Source organism: Ascaphus truei, chromosome 3, assembly GCF_040206685.1.
Source record: "Ascaphus truei isolate aAscTru1 chromosome 3, aAscTru1.hap1, whole genome shotgun sequence".
NCBI classification, from domain to species: Eukaryota; Metazoa; Chordata; class Amphibia; order Anura; family Ascaphidae; genus Ascaphus; species Ascaphus truei.
In genome coordinates this window covers 287437252-287448461 of record NC_134485.1, presented here as the reverse complement: position 1 = coordinate 287448461, position 11210 = coordinate 287437252, and positions in this window count along the sequence as shown.

Here is an 11210-nt window from a genome sequence, read left to right as displayed (position 1 = left end):
GCGATTTCTTCCTTTTATATGTTCCTGGGTATGCTGCAGGCTATCATCTTCTCGCATGGAGCTCCAGTAATTATATCAACCCCTTTTTTCTGTTTATAGAGGTGTGCAGCATGTACCTTTGGTTATCATTGACTCCAAATAATGCCATTCAGATTTCTCCCTGGATCAACATCCTTCCCGTGTTTAGTTATTTGGTATATACCTGTATACCATGCCTTTCTAAAAAAGATGTCCAACCTTACTTTGAAGATATCTATTATATCTGCCATCACAGTTTCCATGGGTAATGAATTACACATTTTAACTGCCCTTAATGTAAATAACCTTTTCCTTTGTTCCTGGTGAAATCTCCTTTCCTCCAACCTTAAGGAATGACCCCGTGTCCTTTGTACTGCCCTTGGGATGAATAGTTCTTTTGAAAGCTCCTTCTATTGTCACCGAATATATTTGTATATAGTTATATCCTATCTTACATGCCTCTTTTCTAATGTAAACAAATCTAAATTAACTAGCCTCTCCTCATAAGTGAGATTTTCCATCCCCTTTATTAATATGGTGGCTCTTCTTTGCCCTTTGTCTAGTTCCATAATGTCTTTTTAATGGAGTGGTGCCCAAAATGGTACTCCATATTCAATGTGATGTCTTACTAATGCTTTATAGAGGAGCATAATTATGCGTACTTATCTTTCATCCATTGCCTGTTTAATGTAAGATTAGATATTGTTTGCCTTTGCAGCTACTGCATGACTCTAGGCACTATTTTTAAGCCTGCTGTCTACAAGCACTCTTAAATTCTTCTCTATCAAGGATTCACCTAATTTTTAAAATTATCAAAATTGAGACTTCTTACATCATAGACTTTCTAGGACTGATTATAGAAATGTTGGTGATAAGGGAACCTGTTCTATGCAATCTAGTCTGGCATTCAACAGTTTATCACAACATCAAAGAGTTACAACTGTACTTTATGAGCTTGCACTTTTTTGGGACCTATTATTGTCATTGTTATAACTACAGCTTAAATTTTTTTTTTTTACTTTATTGTTTGTTACTAAGGGTGTGTTACCCCTTTAGTCCTGAATAAAAGAAAATAATTTGTCTGAAGTAAATCTGCCTGCATAATGTACTGTACATATTCTTTAAAAAAAATTTTAGCAAAAATGTTTCAAACTTAGCTTAATTTAAAACTTGTAACATATGATAGTGGGCTGAGATAAATCAATGAAATACAGAACATTCATCTAATGTGCCAATAATATTGCCATTTATGGAGAGAATACAAGTCTGACAGGATGTTATGTTCTTTGGGTACTCAGAAATAAAAACAGCCTAATCAAGGCCAGCATATTACACAACAGTATAATTGACACATAAAATAGAACAGAAAAAAATGTCATCCTTTTAAACTTAAAAAAATAAATAAAAAATCGCATTTGTATTCTTCAATAGGTTCTGCATTGAATTTGGTGTGCTCACTCCAAATACAAAAATAACCTGTGTAGAAACACTGCACTGCCTTATCTTCAACATGTTAGGGATGCAGTGGACCACTTCTTGACAGTAGTCAGGGTCATATTTAGAAAAGTGTAAAACCTTTGTGACATTGGTGAATTTGCTGATCTTTGGACATTTGTCGCTGGCAAGAAAAAGTCACCAATATACAGACGTGGCTGATACTATTGTTGAAGATCACAGCTTATGTGATTGTCACCATGACCTTTGCCACACTTTGTTTGAATGGAACAGCTCTGAAATATTGTATTATCTCGACAAAAATAGTTAAGCGGTACAGTACAATAGTGGCCCCTACATCAATGTGAAAATGCTAACTGAATATCTTACTTAAACAGCACCTTTGACTCCAACTTTTGATCAAATGGTCACTATTTTTTTCTGTTGAAAATGTTAGTGAACAATTTTGATTTTCAAACATTTGCATACAAAAAAATCTAGAAGTACGCATTTTTAACCTTCTAAATCGACAAATATAGTAATCACTTGAACATTTTGCTGCTTTGGAAATTACTTAAAAAATGAACAGGAACTTTTGTGAAACTAAATCAGTACCTGTTGACACCTCTATATTCTCATAGACTTGGCCACCAGGAACAGTAACAATTCACAAATATAGCTGAACCAGTGTCCATAAAAGTGCAGGGAGTTTCCATGATGAACCGACAGGAACCAGGAAACCAGAAAAGCACTACGACAAAAAGCGGGGACCAACTATTGATGTGCCGAAAAATCAAGGATTGCTTAATCAAAATTGGATACACAGAAACATATAGGTGGGCTAGAGTGGTTCTCTAACACGTTTCGCGCTCTTGAGGCGCTTTATCAAAGATACACTGGCGACACACTTTATTCGAGCTCGGCTAGTCCCACGAATTCGGGTATACCCGGGTGTATTGAGGTTTGTGACTGTTTTCTGCCCGAGTGCATTGAGGTATTTTCCAAGCAGGGATTGAAGCATTTTATTCCCGCTGGCTGCAATACTGCACAGTATATATATATATATACTGCATTACAATTCATGAATTTATGCCATCTGGTAGACACGCGAAGCATTGCAGCCTATTAAATCCTAATCATTATCATTTAACAGATCAGCCGCCCGTCAGCCAGGCATGAACCCAGGCTGGGAAGGCAAACGCAACGGGGCTTGTCAGAGGTGAGGAGCGGCGCATTCCAGGTATCTGCCAGGTACATACTGGGTATTTGCTCGAATAAAGTGTGTCGGTGCAGTATATATCTTTATCAAAGATTTATCATAAAGCGCTGCAAGAGCGCGAAACGTGTTAGAGAACCACTCTAGCCCACCTATATGTTTCTGTGTATCCAATTTTGATTAAACTTTGATTTTACGGCACATCAATAGTGGGTCCCTGCTTTTTGTCGCGGTGCTTTTCTGGTTTCCTGGTTTCTGTCGGTTCATCATGGAAACTCCCTGCACTACTTGCTTCCCCAGGAGATGCATGCAAGCTGGAGCCTATTTTGTCAGTTAATCTCAGTGAGTATTACTATCTTCATTCATTATCTTATCCTGCATTGCCTTCTGGACTGTGTTTTGGGCTTATTACTGCTATCAGGACTGTGAATTGGATGTCTTCATCTGCTGTGTTTTTCATCTACTTACTTGTGACATAGGAGTGCAGCTTTCAGCTGCGACTACCATCAAGATTCCTAACCAGCAGTTATATAATACTCACATGCAAATATATATGACTATTGGGCTCTGGTTAACAGCATTGGATACCACATTGAACTCTTTTGCTGTTGGTGGTTTGAGCACTGGTGGAGACTCAGCGGTCTCTTTTTCACAGTGTCCATAAAATGCAGAGCTGCTGTGGATATTCTTAGTATAGGCTGCATGCACATAGAGGATAACACTCAATATTCATGAAATTCAATCACTATAGAACCCGAGTTCAGTCGTACTGCTCTTAGCACCGCAACTCCACCATCAGCGTCATCATCGTGACATCATCTAAAACTGATGGACCATTTTGCTTGTATCACAGGGGGACGGAGTTAACTCTACATTTTATGGATACTGATAAGCTATATGCTGCACTTTATAGACTGACATAGAAACACTGCAGATAATAGAGGAGCGCTATAGTTCTATGTGGGAGTTTGTCATGGGAGACCAGCACTTTTAACACATTTATACCCGGGGAACATATGATTGAGCAAAGCAAGGAGATAAAATAAATTGTAATTTATTTCACGAATGGACATACAGTACACACAATGTTACACAATTACAATCAAAATACACTTATTGGGATGGGGCCAAACGAAATAAAATGTTCCCAAAACGAAATCTTGAAAAACAGAGTCTCAGAGAAATTTCCCAGGAGCGGGAGTTGCTCGCAAAATGGCTTGAAACGGTCCACGGTCAGCAGCGCTACCTGCAACTATTGTGTACTCCGACTGAGATGCTTCTTTCGTTCTGACCCCGATGTTATGGCACTTGGAATCTTTAACCCTTACGAAATCTTAGAGGGTTTCTTAGCTGGAACTGCGAATCTTGTTAATCTTGTAGAACTTTAGATGAATCTGATTCCCGATGGGCTGCATGCATTCTTGTAGAGTTTAAATCCCTATCTCTAACTAGTGCAGCCAATCCCTCTGAGGGAATAAGTTTTCAACCTATCCTGTAGTTGCCAATACTTTGGAAACCTGGCATAGGGGGCTTCTCATTCTGCTAAGAGCATATGCCAACGTAGCACCTTTTCTCCTTAGCATATGAGACCCAGCCCCTCTGCTTGGCGACACTAAGTCTGGCTGGCCAACTTTTGCCAAACTGCCCGGACTTTACACTAAGATGGGGGTACTTGAGGATCCCCTCCCCAACTAACACCTTGAGGACACTGAGCCCTTTCAACTCCAGGCTTTAACAGACATCAGGGCAATAAGCCAGCGAGATGTCTTAGAAGTCCAGAGCTGCACATTCTTATCTGCTTTAGTGAGTCACTAGACGCATACTAAGTGGGGGCTACAATAAATGAGTAATTCCCGGTCCCTGGTGGTCTGAATGAAAGCCCAAATGTGTCTAACATGTTTGATACACTATTTGAGGGGGACTTTCATTCATCAATTTTTATACAAACATATACAAATTACGATATGAGTGTTTTTCATGTTTCTCCCTGAACTACACGCACAGCAAGTTTCAGCGCGCGGGAAGCTTTCTAACCAAAGTTAGCACACGCCCGCTTTTATTTCTCAGGCGCTGAGTTTTAAAAACATTTTTCCTCTCGCCACCTTATACCTGGTGGGAGGACACTCAACCTCTATACTGAGATCTGGGGGTTTGGGCATATACTGGGGACCCTGGAATGTGATTTCCCCTGCCCGGTCTTACTGTTCTGGTCTGTGCTGAAGCAGAGAGATCTGGCAATGAGCTGCAAACTGCTTCCAAGGGAGGATTTTGTCCAGTGGTCTGTGTCTTCATGTCCCCATGAATCTGGTAGTATTCCTGAGCACATGTTTTGGGGTAACCAGCAAGTCTGGCCCGCTGCTACCCAAACACACCCTGACAACACTTTACCGTAAATCATCCCTGAAACTCATGCCCTGTGAATCTCCTCTGGTTGGCACTCCTGGAACAGTAAAACACACACATACATCTTTATTGAAATACAGTGAACATGCCATAACTGGGTTGCAGAGCTGACACTTCAAAATTCCCCAATATGGCTCAGGGGCACCCAGCCAGACATAATACCTTTATTATTGGCCTAGGTACCCCCTCACTGTCACAATGGGGTCTCTTTAAGGTGACTGCAGCGCTGAAGAAAACAATGCGTGATTGAAACATCAAAATGCATTCAATCTGAATTATCAAACAAGCTCTAAATTAGGAGATTTTTTGTTTTGCAAATATACAGATTTAGACTTCGTTCATTGCTTATCATTTTGCTTAATTACCACTAAGAACTAGGTCTCACTATTATGACCAGTACATATTGGGGTCTGATTACACTACTAATCTTTTATAATTATGTTTTATTTTATTATTCACTTCATTCTGTCTCTTCATAAATGTATAACATTTTAACTCACTTAGTTAAAAACATCACGGATACATTGTATTATGTTAATGTGTCCTGTATTTTTCTCACTATTATTAATTACATAGTTACATAATTACATAGTAGATGAGGATTAAAAAAGACATACAGTACATCCATGAAGTTCAACCTATGATAAATTCAGTAGACAGATAATTTATCCTATATTTGTACTTTCATTATATTAATCAAGAGGAAACAAAAAAGCCTACTGAAATATTATCTAATTATGTCATAAAGGGAAAAATTAATTCCTTCCTGACTCCAAATATTGGCAATCAGATGACACCTTGGATCAACATCTTAATGGGTAGCATCACTTTCACGTCATACTTTTGAGCTCACTGCTTACAAATGTACAGTATCTAATCCAGATATTAGCATATCTCACAGGTATTTCAGGTGTGCTCCACAAGGAACATTAAACTGTTATCCAGGTAGTGGACATGGTCGACTTTTAAAGGAAGCCAAAGAGAGGGAGCTACTACAGGTACAAATACTCATTTTGGTGCTACTTGACGGATATACTGTACACAAAAGTGGCTACCATATCACTGAACAGGGCCAAAAACACTATGCCATCTGCCAGAGTGCCAGACACATACTTTATTTTTAAATTAAAAAAACTACAAACTGCAGGAAGTTATTTTGCCTGCTTCCAACAGTGCACAAAGTGTTATTAGGTTGACAAGTATTAGGCACCTTATGTGTAATGGGTGTATGGTGTCAGATCCAACAGGATCAGAAGTTGAACCCAGACAACCTGTGTTATTCAGGACAACAGCTCCAGGTGTGGTTTATTTATGGTTTGCACCACTGTCACAGTATACTTATCTTTGAGCTCTACTTTTCATTGAGTGCTCGTAGCTGTACAAAGCACTGTACCCTCTTCTGGGATAGAGAAACATATCTAATAAGCAGTATTCTGCCATGAGATACTTTCTGGCATGGGAAGACATGCTACAGTCAAACAAGAGGGTTATGTCTAGCACACCTAAAAGTGTATAATAAAGCAATATACTTGCAATTTGAGGTGCCGGTGCTCCGTGGTTCAGGGAAAAAACCTGTCTGTGTAATTTCAAGATGTATGAACAAATAGGAGGATCCAGGGCACTACGGATTTGTAGAAAATAAATGTATTCTAGGCACACACAACGTTTCGAGCTGTACAAAGCTCTTTCTCAAGTGACTGGCGAGTCACTTGAGAAAGAGCTTTGTACAGCTCGAAACGTTGTGTGTGCCTAGAATACATTTATTTTCTACAAATCCGTAGTGCCCTGGATCCTCCTATTTGTTAAGACATGTTACAGCCCATTTATTTGATAAGGCTGTAGTGTATTTCAGCACCGAAGGTGCCTTATGGAATAACACTGCTTTGTAAAAGTAGCTCACTGTCCACCAGGTAATTTTGTTATATTACTTTCTCTCTGCATCTGCTATATTTGCTGTGCTATTTTTTTTACTTGTATGTGTCAGAAAAACTGATTTATGTAATCGCCTGGCCTCAGTAACTCATAGCCATCACTACATATTACAGCTAAACCCCGTTATAGCGCGGTCCTCGGGGGCTAGAACTGGGGTCGCGCTAATTTTTTTTAAAAATGGCTGCCGCGCACCTGATCGGGAGGGAGGGAGTGAGGAGTGAAGGAAGGAAGGAAGAGTTGGCCAGATCCCTACATGTCCCCTAGCAACGGCGAGTCCAGCCGCAACCTGCTCCTTACCTCCCACCACCGGCATCCATTTCCTCCCCCCCAGGCCCCCACACCTACCGGCCCTCCGTGGCATAGCCCACGTGGCCCTCCGAGTCCCAGCCTGCTCCTCACTCACCCCCCTTCCTCCCGACACCCCCCTCCTCCCGACACACCCCCTCCTCCTGACACCCCCCCTCCTCCCGACACCCCCCCTCCTCCTGATGCAAGCTCCGCTCCGATCTCAGCAGCCGACACCAAAGGTAGGGAAGGGGAGTGGGAGGTGTGGTGTAGTGTGCCGTGAGTGCTGTGAGAGGTGCTGTGCGAGTGTGCTGTGTGCTGTGAGTGTGCTGTGAGAGTGTGCTGTGAGTGCTGTGTGCTGTGAGAGTGTGCTGTGAGTGCTGTGTGCTGTGATTATCTATTGCAGTCTTCCTTTTGTCTCCCTTCATTTGTACTGGACACACACACACCTTTCTATCCTGATCATCCTCTTTCTGGGTTCTCTCTGACTTGCAAAACTAGGATAATTCAGGTACAATCCCACCCCCCCAGATTTATCTAATAAAAAAGGTGTTTTCTACTAGAAGTTTATATTTTTTGTAATAAATGTGGTGATATTTTTTGCATCATTTTGGTTGAGACACTAATAAATAAATACTGCTATCTCACATACTGCCATGCTATCCCCCTCTTTTTTCACCAACACCAACCTCACAGCAAGTCTACTTCCATATAATTTGCTCTACTGAGCTACTCCATGTGCCTCAGATGCCAACAGCACTCTCATTGGTTAGATAAGGACCTTGTTCATGAAAGTTATATAACCCAGTGCTGTACATGGGCTTACTGAATATGATTGAGCTTTGTGCCTCCTAACTTAACCCTGTGGGTGCCCCAAGAAGTACTCACTACGTCATGGGGTGTTGTGGCATTCATGGGGTGCCATTATGTAGTGGCCAAGTTATGCTCACAGAGGGTTTGTTTTCTAGGGGAGATTGCTCCATGGGAATGCAGAACACCTTCTGCACCCATTTCTGGGTTATGCAGTCGTGTGACCACGCTTTGCTGGAGGGTGCATCCACCCTGGTGCTTTGGCCCCTCCAGCACCCAAAGTGTTAATGATTTGCCAATTTGTTCAGCAGAATTATCCTCTCTTTAAATCAAGAACAGAATCACTCCTTTTAAATAGCACTTGAGCATTACCTGACAATAGAATACCTCAGCTTATATAAGGAATGTTCTGGTCTCTGGAGGATCAGTACATTTTCTAGGAGTAAAAACGATATAAATCTAATACTACTGCTATTTCCCCCGACAACTCCCCCCTCCTCCTGATGCCAGCTCCACTCCGATCTCAGCAGCTGACACCAAAGGTAGGGAGGGGGAGTGTGAGGTGTGGTGTAGTGTGCTGTGAGAGTGTGCTGTGAGAGCTGTGTGCTGTGAGTGTGTGCTGTGAGTGCTGTGTGCTGTGAGTGCTGTGTGCTGTGAGAGTGTGCTGTGAGAGTGTGCTGTGTGCTGTGAGAGTGTGCTGTGAGAGTTGAGTGCTGTGAGAGTGTGCTGTGAGTGCTGTGTGCTGTGAGCAGTGTGCAGTGAGAGTGTGTGCTGTGAGCAGTGTGCAGTAAGAGTGTGTGCTGGGAGTGTGTGCAGTGTGTGCAGTGAGAGTGTGTGCAGTGAGAGTGTGTGAAGTGAGAGTGTGTGAAGTGAGAGTGTGTTCAGTGAGAGTGTGTGCAGTGAGAGTGTGTGCAGTGAGAGTGTGTGCAGTGAGAGTGTGTGCAGTGAGAGTGTGTGCAGTGGGCTGTGAGCAGTGTGCAGTGAGAGTGTGTGCAGTGTGTGCAGTTTAGAGTGTGTGCAGTGTAGAGTGTGTGCCGTGTACAGTGTGCAGTGAGAGTGTGTGTAGTGTGTGCAGTGAGTGCTGGGAGTGTGTGCAGTGTGCTGTGGGAGTGTGTGCTGTGAGAGTGTGTGCAGTGAGAGTGTGTGCAGTGGTGCAGTGAGTGTGTGCAGTGAGAGTGTGCAGTGTGCAGTGAGTGCTGGAAGTGTGTGCTGGGAGTGTGTGCAGTGTGCAGTGTACAGTGTGCAGTGAGAGTGTGTGCAGTGTGTGCTGGGAGTGTGCGCTGGGAGTGTGTGCAGTGTGCAGTGAGAGTGTGTGCAGTGAGAGTGTGTGCAGTGTGGCAGTGTGCAGTGTACAAAAAAAAAACAGCGTTATAACCGAATTCGCGCCGATCTTGGGAGCAGGTGATGCACTTTCCCTCTGGATCACTGGTATTTCGTGCAGTCTCCGTAGCGGTTGCTGGAACCGATGATGCAGCTGACTCTCCATCCTCTACACTTGCCCCACGGGTTGTCTTACTCGGGCAAGCTCCCAAGATCGGCGTGTGTGATTGGCCACACTACAACATATCAGGCAATAGTTTCTGGCTGACATTTATCTACATATTTATTGTCTCAACATTACAATGTTTATGCTCTGAACGTGATATATTATTGTGCATATACATCTTTATTTGTTTTTAGTACAATACACCTAAGTCTGCTACAGCGCCCTCGTATTCTGTTTTTTTTTTCTGTTATTATTCAGGATTGGTGATCCGTGGTTTCTGGGGCAGCGATCAGCCAGGCGTCTGGACTTGAACTTTAATATACTGTACACAATAATCATTCCACGTTGATTTAAAATACACCCCTATATATGCAAGGAGAGACCCACATTTGTGGTTCTGATACTGGACTTTTATTGTAGCCATTAGAGGTTGGAACTTTGACATCTAGTGTTATACTACATAGCCTTGCTTATGGGCCAGGGAGAGTTGTGGTCCATGCCATTACCACTGGTTGTCTGTTATAAGGGTATATACGTTGAATGTTTGTACACTTTTATCAACTGTGGACACTGCTCTTATACACATATATGCACTCTCTACAGCTGTGTCTAATTTAGCGCACTCCAGTTCCAACATCCCCCACCCTTTGCATATCCAGCTCCAGAGACCCCCTGCTACATTACTGTAATGTTAGAATTTTAATAAAACCCCCGTGATCGCCTGTGAGAGCCATGCAGTTAGAGTGACTGATTCAGCCTCTCTTCCTGTGCGTCTATTACAGAGAGGCAGACTATGGTAGGACTCACACAGCAGGGGACCCCTGCTGTGTTATTCCGGTGCCCCTCGTAGTCTGCAACTGAACATCTCGGGTCCACCACGTGGGATCACATAGGATGTACCAGGTATATATTCGAATAACGGCCGCTGCAGCTGTATGTCTATAAGGCTCCACAGCTATTGTCATACATCTCACTTGAGAAAACTTGTGGAAAAACATATAACTCAGGACCTTATCCCCTGTATTCCTCACTCCTACACTGGAGGGGTACTTATACTTGTTACCCATAGTAAGGGACAAATTAGGACTCTATTGCATAGCGTTAGTAATGCCCCATATCAAATGGGGCTTTCAGGAATACACTTCGGGATTTGCGTATAGCAACCCGTGACTATGTATTGCATAATTATTACATACCTATATTATCAGGATTGCACTAGGAACCTTCTGGTTGGGCTGATCCAAACACACTCTGGAGTTACTAACACTGAGAACGCCGTAATAAAAGCATGCTGCCTCCTTTTCAATAGTGAGAACAATCTTGGACCATTACTACTGGCACTTACTTAAAAACCACAAGCAGGACAGGACACTTCTTAATACACTAAGCCATACACACACAAACCTATTTCCTGGGCTCACCGTGAGGACCCTTGTCAGAAGAACTGTTTATAGAATATTGGGTGGAGCTATATATACCCTTCTATCTCCCTATCGTGACATCACTGGTCACAAGACACACTGAGGAGGGGCAAAATCAGAGTTAGCCCACCCGGCAAACCCATTAAGACAGTTAACCCTTTATATAATTAATAGTCCTCGATCCTTGTCTATGCTTCAGCCTACT